The 15,533-nt window shown below is 42.2% G+C and overlaps 2 long non-coding RNA genes across 2 annotated transcripts in view; both read right to left on the bottom strand.

Annotated features, from left to right (window-relative positions):
• Positions 1 to 381: 381 nt before the first annotated feature.
• Positions 382 to 3,829, bottom strand: LOC138095356 (uncharacterized). The gene is made up of 3 exons (XR_011146303.1): positions 3,467 to 3,829; positions 1,301 to 1,434; positions 382 to 884 (listed from the first exon to the last, which is right to left on the bottom strand). It is a non-coding gene; the product is annotated as an uncharacterized lncRNA (long non-coding RNA).
• Positions 3,830 to 3,988: 159 nt separating this feature from the next.
• The window catches only part of LOC138095357 (uncharacterized), a 33,422-nt gene continuing 21,877 nt past the window's right edge, over positions 3,989 to 15,533 (bottom strand). Inside the window, exons 2-3 of the long non-coding RNA XR_011146304.1 lie at positions 5,257 to 5,367; positions 3,989 to 4,273 (exon numbers count right to left, since the gene is read on the bottom strand). This is a non-coding gene — a long non-coding RNA (uncharacterized lncRNA). The remainder of the gene's footprint in view (positions 4,274 to 5,256; positions 5,368 to 15,533) is intronic.

The raw sequence follows: 15,533 nt of genomic DNA on the forward strand, positions 1-15,533 counted from the left end.
TAAATCCACTCATTCTTCCTTAGCCCTTGACTGCCAACACTGTCTCGTTGGCTCAGAACCCTCCCGGGTAAGTTCTTGATTATGAAATGCCCTGTCGCTGGTGGCCTGCCAAAGCCTGCTCCGCAGACTCCCAGGCTAACCTGGCACTGCTGCTGGTGAGTAGCCTTGTAACCCCGAGGGCCTGACTAATGCGTGTGTATTTTCCTTTCTCAGACAATTCTGCAGGCGGGCAGGAGGAGGGCCGTTAAGCAATCCACGTGGTAATTTCTTTTTTCTCTTTTTTTGGGCACTTCTTCCAGGATGACATAATGATATGTGCTAACAATGAAAAATAAAGGCACCATAGCTGTATCTCTTCATACTTGGGTTTACTTTGGAAATCAACAAACAAACAGAAAAGAAATTCTCTCCTGTGCTTTCTTGATGAATAATCCATGGCGCCCACAATGCCCTCCCACCAGTGGAAATGGAAACATTTGACGGCTCTACAAGCTGATTTGCCTTAGTGATATCAGATAACTAGTTTTCCTGTTTTAACTGCATGAGCTGGGTTTAGGTGTCAGGAGGTCGGAGCGCATGGAATTTTTTTTTAAACTTAGGGTAAACAATGAAACCCGATAACTTATTCAGGGCATATGGCTCAAGAGCAAGCAGACACTAATATGAGTCACATCGCATTAATAAAGCATGACACTAAGGGCATATTTGGATCAAAATATTTCAGAGTAACTGTAAAACTGAAATATGACAACAGAGCTCAGACTCCTACTTAGGAATTACACAGAGGTAGGTTTGAAAAGTTGAACCGTAGGACATGTGGGTCTGTTGGAGTCTTCCACAGGGATGCTGACAGCCAAGCATTAAATCTGTTTAGCCCATCAGTCCTGTGGGAAGAACAGGAAGAGGGCAGATCAGCACGAGCAGAGTCTTTCTCAATCGTCCCTCCCACACCCACTCAAGTGTCTTGCAATGCCTGGCAGAGCTTAATAGAGTCATGAGGAAAAGGAAGAACAAAGGAAAGAAGGAAAGAATTGGCCCCAAGGAGAGCTCTCCCACTCTAAATTTGCTTTGGTTGTTCTGAGGTGCAGGGAAATCTTTCTAGATTTTCTAGAACCTTCTGTGCCTTAAGGTCTGGCCTGGTAAGTTTGGAAAATGATTAACAGTATGGTATCAAGAATCAGACCATAGAAAACAACTTGAAGTTCTGACTCCACCCCACACTAGTCCCGTGACACTGAGCAGTTCCTCTCTAAGCCTGGGCTTTCTTGGTTGCGAAACAGAAATAATAATAGCAACGTACCTCCTCACAGACAATCACAGTGCGTGCGTGGCAAGGTCTCTGATGCATAGTGAGGGCTCAGTCTAGGTCCTTACCGCACTGTTGTCATCACTGCTATTTTGAGTCAACGACCCCAGTTATGGACACTTTTCTATCTGAAACAGGAAACAGGCAGGAAAGAAGTTAGTAGTAGCAGGGTTCAGGCATGACACGCAAGCTGAGCCTTTCAGCATCCTTAGATGCCACCAGCTGTGCTTGCTCCATTATTTAATTCAGTTCAGCAAGTGTGTTTTGAGTTCCTTCTCTATAGAAGATTCAGGAAAAAGTTCTAGGAGTGTTCTAGGATCCAGGGGACACAGTAATGTTCCTGCCTGACAAAGGGGTATTTAACAAATGTGCCTGTCCAGTTAGTGATGAAATTGGACATGGTCTTTCAAAATACCAGATTGGCCTCTTTGAATCTGAATTCACACACACATAATCCTGACCCCATTCTCCTTCTCCCCCAAATATAGATAGATAGATAGATATAAATATCGACATCGACATAGTATGAAAAGTGAAAGTGTTAGTCGCTCAGTCTTGTCTGACTCTTTGTGACCCCATGGACTGAACCCCACCCCGCCCCGCCGCTGCCCCTGCCCAGGCTCCTCTGTCCGTGGGATTCTCCAGGCAAGAATACTGGGGTGGGTTTGCTGTTCCCTTCTCCAGGGGATCTTCCCAACCCAGAGATCAAACCTGGATCTCCTGCATTGCAGGCAGATTCTTTACCATTTGAGCCACCAGGGAAGCCCATTAGTATAGTATTAGAATCGTAAGTAGAGTAGAGTAGGGTATTATAGCTAGTATTAGTATAGTATAAAACAATTTCAGTTTAAAATTCCATTTAAGTTAAAATTTAAATATCAACTAACTGCATTAAATATGTCTAAGCAAAAGAGGTTTTTTTCCTAAATATCCTTTGAGGAAAACATGGTTCCAAATGTTTAAACACTGTATCAACCTAATGCATGAAGACCGTGGTCCATTCTGCTTGTCTCTGTACCCAAGGTATTTGTCAGCCTCAGTGAGAACATGGATGAGTCATGCCTCTTTAATGATTTGGCATATAACTTCTGCTTCAATGTTTAATAGTTTTGGTATAAAAGTATATTAAGGTCAGAAACTGAATGAAGGTCTAGGACCCTACACTGACTCTCCAAACCAAATTTCAGAATACAGTCTTACATTTGCAGACTAGAACCTGCATCTTAGATATCTGTCCTAACCACTTGCCTTCATTAGGCCAAACAAAAACAAAATCAGGGGATCAACTAATGTAGATAAGCAGGTTGGTAAACCGAGATGTTGAGCTCATTCATGAAGAGTATGTGGAAGAGGATGGGGGCTCAGATGGCCTTCCTGATGCCCAGCAAGTCACAGCTCCACCTGGCAGAATGTGCCGGGCTCTCAGGAGGCCTCGTCTAGCAAGCTGTCTTTTCCACTGGCAGCTGAATGGCCCTTGGTCTGTCAGTGGAGACGTGGATGGACGGATGGAGGTGCACAGGGCCTTTTCTTCAGGTGCAGTCAGGGCAATTATTTTCTGCACCAGTGGGAGGATGGGCAGGGGGATCTTGTGTCTGACCTTTGTTTTAAAACTTTATCTTTAATTGGAGGATAATTACGATACTTCGAAGGCTTCTGCCATGTGTCAACATGAATCAGCCATAGGTGTGCACGCGCTCCTGCCCCCCTTGAACCTTCCTCCCACCTCCCTCCCCATCCCATGCCTCTAGGTCGTCATGGAGCGCGGGCTTTGGGTTCCCAGCAAATTCCCACTGGCTCTCTATTTTACGTATGATCATGCATATGTTTCAGCCCTGCGCTCTCAAATCATCCCACCCTCCCCTTCCCCCACTGTGTCCAAAAATCTGCCCTTTACGTCTGCATCTCCTCAGCAGGGCCACCTTTCTAGATTTTATATATATGGGTTAATATACAATATTGGTCTTTCTCTGACTTAACATCACCCTGTATGATAGGCTCTAGGCTCATCCACCTCATTAGAGCTGACTGATGGTTCATTTCCACTCATCAACAGACTGATCCTCCCCCTGCGTGGGAAAGCGAAAACGTTAATTTCTATGACTGCCGTGGCTTTTACCAGCAGAAAAAAATTTGCAAGTTAGAATGAAAAGTACTACATACCTGGAAAGGTGTTTTCTGTGGTATCTCTCAGCTGTATTTGCCTGATGCTGAAAGGAGTGCCCTTAAAGAAAAGAAACAAATTCTCTCTGCACCAGGTGAGCCTCTGTTAGTTTCCAGAGAGAGTAAAGGCCATTACACCCAGCTAGTTTGCCAGGCTGCCCATATCCCATATTGTGATCCCTATCTAGGAAGGCGGATGCATGGATATAAATGTTTGGTATATTATTGAATCTCTAATGTCCTCTTTTCTAAAGTTCTGAAGCTACTTCAAAAGACTTTATTGTAATTATTTGAACTCAAAACTCATCTTGATGAGATTTAGGGAAAAGAACCCCTTCTTTTCCCCAAATAGCTTCCCAGATACTGTTTTTAGATTTGTTTCCAAAGCAGTAGCTGCCCTCCCCCACACCCCCGAGCCCTGGTGTCCTTCTTCACCAGTGAACTCTTTCCCGGAACCCTGCCCTGCAGCAACCCAGCCCTCCTGCCCACCCGGACTTCCCTCAGCTTGTCTGCCACGAGCTCCGTCTGTTTTACAGATGACCTTTTCTCTTCCTAACTCCGTCTTCTTCCGGCTTGCTTCTGCGCGTCCCTTGAGCATCAGTTTGAACACAGCTCCCCACAGGAGGTCTTCCCATCTCGGAAAGCTCTTTACCCATGCTCCCGATTCCTGGACGATGACTTCTCAGGCACTTCATGCAACTGCTTCTTGACTGCAGTTTTCCTGCTCCGAGTTTAGACGCTACTTCTGTTTTACTCTCGTATCCCAGAACCCAGCACCACGCGTACATGTGGTAGGTGCTCAGTAATCTTTGATGGAAATAAAAGAGAGAGAAAATAGGAAGAGAGAGACAGACGAAGGAAGGAAGGAAGGAAGGAGCGGAGAGACCGTGAGAGAAAGGGCAAAACTGCATCACTGCAGAGGCACTCCTGGTTCGTCACACCTCCTTCTCATGGCCTCTCCCCTTCTCTTTTTCGCCTTCCTCCTCCGTCATAGCCTCCTCATGGAAACACCATTAAGTGAAGCAAAATTAAAACCATCCTTGCCTCAGTATGTACTCCAATTTGGTGTAGGTTTTTTTTTTTTTTTTTTGGTCTTTCTGGGTCCTGCCTCCATGATTTAAATGAACAATTTCAAAGCCAATTTATTCAACGAGCACAAAGCATCTTGTCTCTCTCATATATACCTCAGTAAATAAATGACAAAATATGCTTTGTTAAGATACAGTTTTTTCACTTAAGGTTTGAAAGTCTTACACAAGTTTTCTTGCCATCAGATAAGTCCAACTTGACAGTGGTGTTATAAAACTGAGACACTAGAAACAATATTATTTGGGGGTGCGGGTGGAGATGAGGTGTATCCCGGCAAAAATCTAGAGAAAAATGTGGAGCTTGAGTAGTTAGATATTGTATTATCATTTGATTTCACGAGTAACTAATACTTGAGGTCTCCATTTATTTAAAGAAATAGATGCCTAGTGTTTTAAATAAAAAGAAGGCTTGACCACTCCTCTCCATGGGATGTAGAAATTAGAACAAAGATGTGTCGAAGCCCCTTTAGGTCATTTTTTATAGGATAAAAAAAAATCCCAGGGTGTATAATGTTATAAAAGAGAATATTGCACTGTATTTGGATATGAACTAGATAAAAATTTTTTAAAGCAACTTTTTGTTGTCTTCCATGAATTTCCCCTTTTTGTGTGCAGAGACGATAGATATGAAAGAGCACAGCCCCACAGCATTATGGAGGAGAATAATACATGTTCATCTGTGTTGTTGTCTCTATTTCTCACCTGCAGGTATGTAGTTCAGGGATGGCAGAGCTCCAGAGCAGGGCAAGAAATCGAGTGCAGGGTAGACTCACTCATGACGAGATTTCGAAAGTTAAAATTACAGAGTCAGGGCTAGAAAATAAGAGAGATTTACTTAGGCATTAAAGATAGGTACTGGGCAGTAAAACTGATAGATCCTTATCACATCGTCCCATAAGAGACTGGGCCACTCGGAGAAGTTAATGCTAAGGAAATTTAAAGCAAGTTAGAGGAAATACTTCTTCACCTGGTAGAATTCATTCTGAGGAATTTGCTGCCAGCGGCAGTCATAAAATCAATCACTGGGTTGCATTTTTCCGAAGGGTAGAATAATATATGACCCACTCTTCTGACTAGTTGGGGAAGATAAAAGCAATCAATTCTCCTGCTTCTAGAAGATCACAGTTGATTACAAGTGGGGTCAGCAAAAAGGTGTCCCCCACACTTGATCAGGATAATTAAAAACTGTTTGCCTATGCTCACATGTCTTAGAAGAAACGTCAAAATAGGATGCAAAGCTCAAATGACCTGATCTAATACGACAAATGTTTGTTGACAGGCCCCAAAAAATTAAACTATGAAAAAGAAAAAAACTATTCCAGGAAATAATTATAGATATTCCTAAAATATTTTTCATAAAAACATTTTTGTGATACTATAAATACGACATGATGCTTTTGTTTTTGAATCTGATTTGCTTGACTAGTACTCTCAGAGTAAATCTGCCAAGTTTGAAACAGTTAGCAAGCATGACTTTCTTTTTCCCGAAAGAGCATAGAGTTTAGTCAGAAGTTATACATGCACTAGAAATGTTTGCAAAGTGAAAGTGAAAGTGAAGGCGCTCAGTCGTGCCGACTCTTATCGACCCCATGGACTGCAGCCTACCAGGCTCCTCCATCCATGGGATTTTCCAGGCAAGAGTACCAGAGTGGGTTGATGTTAATTCTGAGGTTGTCATGTAGAAGATCAGTGACAAACCCCTGGATAAAGGCATCTCAGTTTAAAATTAGCTTCTTTTTTTATGGAATCTGCTCCACTTTTTAAACTTTTTTTTTTCTTAAAATTGTAATGTATTCTCTAAAATTTCATTTTTTGCTACAACCCATGTATCAAAAGTTGTATGAACTTCTGAACAAGACACCCAAAAAGCCATTGTTGGAAGTATGGCTGGAGCCTGCATTTTCATTTGGGGACAAAAGAGTATAATACAATCTACAGAAAAGAGAGAGAGAGATGGAGAAAGAGAGAAATTGTGATAAAAATTGCAAAGTAAAATACAATTCTAAATAAGTCATACTAAAAGCACATCTTGAATTTCAACAAAATGTAGCTGTGCTGAAAAGTCATCATTGTCACCTCCTGGAAACCAGGAAATGCTACTGACTTTAATGGACAGTGACCTGTCTAGTTTCATTACTCATGTTAAAAAAAAAAACAAACCAAAAGTAAAGATAAAAGGTGTCTGGAAGTTCTTTCATGATAAATCTCCATAACTTGCAATGGTAGTTATAAGTTGAGCTTAAGAACATCATTATTTTCATAACCATGTCTTATTAAAACATTATCCTGACCAAAGATTTCAACAAGGAAAGAGTAAATGCCATATATGAATTTCAGTAGAGTTTTCTATAGTTGCCATGGCACCGTTGGAAGCTCTAGAGGAATTCCTGAATCGGCTCACAAGACAGCTTACTGCTACAAGCACTCGTTGTGGGGGGACATTCCCTGGAGCCAGCCTCCCTCAGTTTCAGTCCCAAGGAAGCCATCTGCTGAGTGCCTTGAGCAGGTCATTTCACTCCCCTTGTCTCAATATCCTTATCTATAACGTGGGTACAACAATAGTGCCTCTGCCACAGGATTGTTTAAATCGATCTAAAGTAACTAAAACTGTGCCTGGTATATCACAGAGTGCTCAGTCATTGTTAGAATCCACCTGCAATGTGGGAGACCTGGGTTCGATCCCTGGGTTGGGAAGATCCCCTGGAGAAGGGAAAGGCTACCCACTCCAGTATTCTGGCCTGGAGAATTCCATGGACTACGGTCCATGGGGTCGCAAAGAGTCAGACATGACTGAGCGACTTTGACTTCACTAATCTTTCCCCGGGAGAGAATGGGACATCAGAGGTCATTTCTTCCTTTGTGGGGTTGGGTGTAGGAATGGGAGAAATTTCCAAGGCTACACTCTCTCCTCATTCTGGTCCCTACCCTTTTTTCTGCCTTCTCTCCTGCCAGTGTGAAAAGTGAAAGTATCGATCACTCAGTCATGTCTGACTCTGTGACCCCATGGACCGTAGCTTGCCAAGCTCCTCTGTCTATGGAATTTTCCAGGCAAGAATACTGGAGTGGGTTGCCATTCCCTTCTCCAGAGGGTCTTCCTGACCCTGGGATTGAACCTGGGTCTCCTGCATTGCGGGCAGATGCTTTACCCTCTGAGCCACCATGGAAGCCGGCTTGCTCCTTAAATTCTGAGCTCCTTAATCCGTCTCAATTTGCTCACTCCTCACAGTCCTTGCATCTCCTCTTGGCCCAGAATAGTTGCCTCTTTTCTCCCCCACCAAATGCTGATGTGGCTGATTCACACTCATCCTCCAGGCCTCTCCCTGGATGTCATCGTCCTGGAGAATCTCCCCCAGGCCAAATCTACACTCGGTGCTCCCGTCCACATGCTCACGGCCCCCCTCTTCTAGTCACCACCTCTTATTTCCTGCTGACGCTCTGCCTCCACCATGACACGAGAAACTCGCCTTGGCAGAAAGTTGGATCCGCCATGCAGCAGTGGTCCTTGTTGCTGAGCTCCAGTTCTGACACACTGAGATGGACGAGAGCATCAGGACCAACAGGAGAGCCTGCCCCTTTTCAGGAACATGCTTCCTATCTCCCTTTGCATTGACTCTACAAAATCACTCACTGATGAGGCTCTGCTCAAAAGAAATGGATGTTTTGGCTGTCATAGTCAAAGTCAGTGTTACAGAAGAACCATGTTGGGGCTGCATGAAAATAACTGGCCTACCTTTTATCAAACAAACACTGGGAAAATCTATAATGCAGCCTGAATTGGGAAAAGCTCAAAACAAAGTAAAAGGGGAAAAATAACTTTCTTGGAGGTTTATTTAGTCTGAAAAACAGGACTCCAATGGGTGGTAGTGTTGTTTACTATTAGTCTAAATTGTTTAATCATATTGCAGAATTGATACTTATCTCTTAGAATATGCAGGATAGTATGAACCTTATAACCTGTTGAGTACAAATAACAAAGACTTGGCTTCATAGTGGATGATCAGAAAGGCAAAAAAGATAGACCAAGCAATTAGATGCAAGCATGACGAGGTAAAAACTGATTCAGGCAATTTGCTCTCATGTTTTACCCATACCTAAAAGATGTAGTTAATAGAGGCATAAGCATGGAGCAATCCACACGAATGATTCAAATCTTTATTTCTCTTTGTGAATGAAGGTTAAATAAGCACTTAGAGATACATGATGAGAACAATACTTAGAATATTGAAGCATGAATTTACATACAGACCATTTGCTAAGCACTGTCCGTGTATTATTTTATCACAAGAGTCCTATGAGGTATGCAATGGTTAAAACAATACAGTTGAATAATTTGAGGCTAAATGATTAAGAAACTTGCCCAAAGTCATACAACTACAATCAGCAGTCAGTCTTAAAACCCTTGTTCATTTGACTCCTGAGTTTTTTCTTGAAACTTCCAGTGAACACTACAGCCTTCACCCAAATTCAGAGGCAAGATATAGTGGGAAAAACCTGAGGTCTGGACTCCAAAAACTCACAGTAGTTATCAGTTTGAGCAGATCACTCCATCTCTGTTTCATTAGTTTTGATAGGAGAAAAGTCATATTCTTATCTGTCCTTCCTGCCTTCCAGAGCTCTCATGATGATCAAGTGAGAGGGTTTACAGGCAAGAACTTAGGAAACGGGAGTGCTATACAAGTATCAGTTGATAGAGTTTATTTACAAGCATAGCCTGTTGATGGATTTGTATCGATTTAGTTGGTATTTAGGGAATATTTTATGTATGAGGGTTGCAAATAAGTTCCACCAAAACTAGATATGACAAGCAGATGAAAATGATGGACTCTGCCCACAGAGATAAATGGACATGATTTGTAGAAGGAACTGGTTGTCCCATAACTGCACTCCAGTCTTGGGGCACCAGTAACTGGCATTTTTAGAAAGTTAGAACACCAAAGATAAGGTTCCTCTTCTGAAGGCAGTTGTACTTGGGATCAGCACTGCTTACAAATTAAGCAAAAGTGAAAGTGAAAGTGAAGTCACTCAGTCATGTCTGACTCTTTGTGACCCCGTGGACTGTAGCCAACCAAGCTCCTCTGTCCATGGGATTCTCCAGGCAAGAATACTGGAGTGGGTTCCCATTTCCTTCTCCAGGGGATCTTCCCAACCCAGGGATCAAACCTGGGTTTCCCCGCATTGGAGGCAGACGCTTTAACCTCTGAGCCCCCAGGGAAATTGAATAACAGGGAGCCTGGGGATTGAAAAGCGATCTTATCTAAAGAATAGACCAGCAACTCCATGTTTACTTACCTGGAGAAGACTGATCACTTACAACCTTTAAAAATTTTGTTTTATAGCTTATAGACCTCCCCCCCCAATATATTTTTCTATTAAAAAATTGCAAAAATTATTATCAACTTATATTACATGTGTAAAGCTCTGAGAAACTGTAGTGTTAAAGAGAAGAAGGTAACTTGAGATCTGACTTCATCTATCAGATTTTTTCCACCTGTCCTTAGCATCCTCGCTGTCTTTGCTTTCAACATAAAATAACACCCTTGGCGGTAATAATCTGTTTTTCTCTCCTGCATTTGTTGAGTACTCAAGAATAGAGTTGAGAACTGCAATGGGTATCTGTAATTTTTCTCTGCCCAGCATCCATTCCTTCTTTATGTAATAGAAACTGGATTTTCTGTTAAGATACCACCTCTTTTCTGTATCTCAGTCCTTAAGGTTTAAATAGAGCTGACTCCACCCACTGGGTCCAGCAGGCGAAAGACAACTGAAACCTGACCAGTCTAAACGATGGTGACTTTTCCAACACTGAGCATGAGACCCAATCAAACCTATGGTTATTAACCTGGAAATGTTTGATGCAACAACTACCAAGAGAAAAAAAAAAGCTAAATTACAAAGCTATAATCTTTGAGGTACGAGTGGCCATCTTTGCTGCCACTCGAAAAGAAACCACTTGAGAATGCATCAACACGAAGCAGATCCAAAAGATAAAAAAATAATTTCCTAGGGGCATTATACGCACATTCAGCTTTTCCCTCTTATTTTCCATTACCAAAGGTAATATATTCTTTTTTTTGATCAAGCCAGTTTCTACCCTGGTTCTATTAGCTGCAACTGGAAGCAAGCATTATTATTTCTATTAGTTGCAACTATTAGCCCAAGGTTCTATTAGTTGCGACCATTAGCCCAAGGAGATGTATCAGTTGTACAAAATTTCTACATATGACATATACTGTCTATCAGTACAGCGATAGCTTCTAAGGAATAGAAAGTAGATATAGAAAGAAATTGTAGAGCTGAGTTTACTCCACTTGTTTCATATTCCTCTTTGCTCTTGATTATCCCAGAATATTGAGTAATAAGTAACAGCAAACATGAGTACAGTATATGGAATATGAGAGGCATTCTTTTAATCTTAGTTATGTTATTATTCCCAACTAAGGAAAACATAAAGAGCAAAAAAAAAATTTGTATTTCAGAAGAGTATTGGAGACATAAGTTGAGCCTCAGTGTAACACCCTCCAGATGTCAAAGTGTGTTATATTTTTCTCAACATAAGAATCTAGCAAAAGCATCCAAGGTTAAGAGTCAAATTATGCTCCTCCTTCTACCACGGCAAAGCTGCTGAAGCTTGGAGAAAGTAACCTATTTAATTTACACCAGGAAATCCACAATGCTAGGAAAAAGAATGGAAGCAAACCAGCTTGTGCTTCAGTACCAGTTTTGAAAATCACAGCTTTGAATTTTAGTCCCAGGGTCACCACTAACTGGTTGTGTGAGCTTGTATGCATATTCTCATTGCCTTGCTGCTACTGCTGCTAAGTCACTTCAGTCGTGTCCGACTCTGTGTGACCCCATAGACGGCAGCCCACCAGGCTCCCCTATCCCTGGGATTCTCCAGGCAAGAACACTTGGGTATCTGTAAAATTAATCCAGTGACATGCAACCTCCTTATTTCTCATACGTTATGTGTAAAGTACATGAGAAAAGATACTTGAAAATGACTTCAGAAGTTTCTAAGTACATACAGAATATTGTTACTACTTGAGTGTAAAAAAAAAAAAAATAGCTTTTGCTTAAGTAAGAAAAAGAAAACTGTCTACTAGTGAGTAGAACTCCCCTAAGCCACAACCAGAAAATAAACTTTGCCTGGCATATGATAGAAAAGGATAATTTAAAAATCACAGCAAGGTCATCATTCTCCATTCACACCTCATGATTTACTATACATACCCTATGTGCTGTCGCTTCAGTCATGTCCAAATCTTCACGACCCCTTGAACTGTCATCCACCAGGCTCCTCTGTCCATGGAATTCTCCTCCTCCAGGGGATCTTCCTGACTGGGGGATCGAACCCGCGTCTCCTGCGTTGGCAGGTAGGTTCTTTACCACTAGTGCCACCTATCAGTGTGCCATTATTTCCCACAGAGGAAGGAGCTAACTACTGCAAAAAATAACTGCAGAAATAATAGCTGGTACCAAAAGAGCTGAGTTCTAGTACTGACCCTGTCACTGGCTTATTTTGTGGCCTAGGACACAGCCCCTTCTGGCCCTTGGTTTTCCTGAAGGGATTAAATTTGTAATGTGGGAGACAACATGGGCACTCCCCAATATCTGGCTTTCCGCTGCTTTCCAACCACACAAGAGACTATATTTTCTAGACTCCTGGCAGTTATGCTTAGCCAGGTGACTAGTTCTGGTCAACAGGGTATGAGAAGAAAGACCAAATGCTACTTCTGGTCCTGAAGCCTTTCAGTACCTTCTTCCCCTGCTGCAGCCACAGAGGGTGCCATTAATTCAAGTGAAAGCATTAGTTGCTCAGTTGTGTCCAATTCTTTACAATCGCACGGAGCATAACCCGCCAGACTCCTCTGTCTGTGGAATTCTCCAGGCAAGAACACTGGAGTGGGCAGCCATTTCCTTCTCCTGGGATTAATTCAGGGTGGTCCAGCAACAGATAGTAGAGCCTCCCTCATCTTGGGCTCTGTGTAGGTACATGGAACAGAATCCCCTTGCCATCCTGCCACTGATATGTAGAAAAGAGCCTTTGTTCTGTTAAATCACTAATACTTCAGTGCTAATTTGTTACAGCAGCATAATCTAGGTTATCCTTACAAATAAAATAATTTCCATGTTTCTCTAAACTCTCTTTGATACAGTTGCCATGCAATATGTTTTCTATGCTGAGATAGTGGATTTAGAGCAAAAAGAAGCTATGAATCCCACAGATCTTCTAGGATGTTTTTCTTTATAAGTTGCAAGGAGAGAGAGAGATATATAGATAGGGAAAGGCTCCATGGAGTTTCTCTGCCCCGAGGAGGGGGCATTCTACAAAATGTTCTCGATTATGCTTTCTAATTCCTCCCACCAGGACTTTTAAAAAGTTAAAAGGTGTGTTTTATCTTACTAAATATCAAAAACAAATGGGAGTCAAACTTGGAAGACACATTTTAATACAAAAGTGAACAGAACAAAAAACAAACAAAAAATAGTGGACAGAACAGAAATGTAGCTTTAATATCATTAGATGTTACATTTAATCTGTTCGTCATACTTATTTGCAGATGCGTCCCAAAGGGCTTGAATAATATTCTAGCGGGATCTACCTATGAACTCACTTGCTGGGCAAATTCCAAAGTGCCTCTACAACGGCAGCACACAGAGAAGGGGAGGACCCAGCATAGCTCCAGGCCCATTCCAGGTTTTCTTCTCTCCCCTCCTGGAGCAGGAGGAGAGAGAAGGGGAAGAGAGAGGGGGAAAATTGAGGCAGGTTATAGGGATGGGCGAGAACAGAAGAAGGAAGTGGCCAAGTGACAACGCTTAACAAGATAACTAGAAGAGGAGAGAATACGCAGGCAGACGCAGACGATTTCAAGCACGGCCAAGACAAGGTGAAGCAGCCAGCGGTGAGGAGGAGAACAGCTTCTTGACTTGTCTCTCAGTAAACAGCCTTGAAATCTGCTGGCTGAACTATTTCTACAATGGCCCAGGTAGCTCAGACCTCAGAGTTACCGCTTAGAGATATGCAAGACCAACCATCAAGGTCACACTGATGGTGCAGGAGGCGCCTCCAAATGCATCTGGTCTCTTCAAGAAGCCAGTCAAAAGCTAGAACCTGAGAAGAAAGAACACCTAAGCAGAAAGCCACATGGGGCAGAAAGAACAGGAGCATGAGTGCTCAGCATCTTCCATAGTGTCCACCCTTAAAGACTGCAGATGTGCCCAGGCTCCGTTTATCTCCTCTTACCAGGCTCCTGCGAGAACAGCAGACGAATCCAGCCATGTCCTAATTATACTCCGCGACTCCGTGTTTTCAGATGATCTCAACATGTCACACATGGTAAAGAACCTCATAGGGAGGTTCGTGTGAGCAGGAAAGCGGCCATTCATCATAAGAAGAGGAAATAACCATTTTTAAAGGATTTACTACATTCCAGAAAGTGGACTAAACCTTTCACCAGTTTCATCTGTTTTAAAACCGTGCATCATACTCTGCTTGCATAATGTGTGGGTGAGATTTCAAAGGATTAAATGAGTCTCTTAAGTTCTCACAACTGGTAAACGGAAGAGGTGAGGTTCTGAGCCAGGTCATCTGACCCAAAAGGCAGCTCGGGGCACACACCACACTCCAGACAGGATGAGAGGCCACACTCCCCCTCACTGTCCACACTCACTGTTGAATGTCCCACACTATTTATATCCTTCGATTTGGTGATGGTCTCATTCTCACCTATGAATACCTTGAGTTTGTCGATGCAGAGATAAATTTTGTCCTTCTCCTAATCCTTCACTTTTCTTGGTAACTTGTGTCTCCCCAACCCCAAATCTAGTTTTCAACTGCTTTAAACTGAGAGAGCTTCCATAACGACTTCTTTTTAAAAGCTTGGCAGATGCTCCAGTGGGCTCACAATATTTCACAGAGGAAGAGTTGTTCACTGACAAACAGTAACAGCCATGAATATTTGTTGAATGACTGAACTTTTAATAATTGAAGAGACCCTTTCCCTGAAACACTCTGAAGCTAGTTAAAAGGTTGTTAAGTAATAGGGAATGCTAAGGAAGGATCTAAATTCAACTTTTCATTTATTCATTTTAATTCATGCACTCCACAAATATTTTTTAGCCTCCTAGACAGCTTCAGACACTGTGCAAGTTACTTCTGAGTGATGTACAAGCTATCTATTGTTGTACAAAATTAGCCTCAAACTTGGCAAGTTGCACCAACACTTGTGATCTCACACAGTTTCTGACTCAGGAATCTGAGAACAGCTTAGTGAAGTGGTTTTGCTTCTGGATCTCTTGTGAGGATGCAGTCTAGCTATTGGCTGGAGCTCAGGTCATCTTAAGACTGACTGGAGCTGCAGAATCTGGCTCCAAGTTCACTCTCCTACTTGTTGGCAGGCTCAGTGGTTCACTGGCTCTTGGCAGAGACTTCAGTTCCTCCTCTTATGGACCTTTTTGTTAGGCTTCCCAGAGCCAAAAGAGAGAGAGCCTGCACCCAAATCAGAAGCCACCATTGCTTTTTATTACCTAATTTCCAAAGCAATTCTATGTCATTTCTGGGAAATAGGTTCCATTCTTCAAAGACAAGCATCACAGAATCCATGTATACAATTTGAAAACCATGGAGGGGAGTTGATTAAAAAGGAAATTGCTAAAAAAAAATTTTTTTTCCATAGCTTTTTCATTTTTTTGACTAATTACAGTTAACACATGATATTTTGTAACTTAATTTTCTTCTAATAAACTAGATACAGCCATGTAGTTTCAACCTTTTCATAGGAGACCCAGAAAGCATCAATCCCTCAAGATATCTGGTATCTTTAGATGAGGAATATCATTTTCCATTCATGTGTCAGGAGTTACACAGACCCAAATTTCTAGTTCCTGAGGAGGGCATGAGATCCCACCAGTATTTGTACCAGGACAATCCCAGGAACAGAGGAGCCTGGTGGACCACAGTCCAAGGGGTCACAAAGTAT

The sequence above is a fragment of the Capricornis sumatraensis genome, chromosome 19, assembly GCF_032405125.1.
Source record: "Capricornis sumatraensis isolate serow.1 chromosome 19, serow.2, whole genome shotgun sequence".
Classification (NCBI taxonomy): domain Eukaryota; kingdom Metazoa; phylum Chordata; class Mammalia; order Artiodactyla; family Bovidae; genus Capricornis; species Capricornis sumatraensis.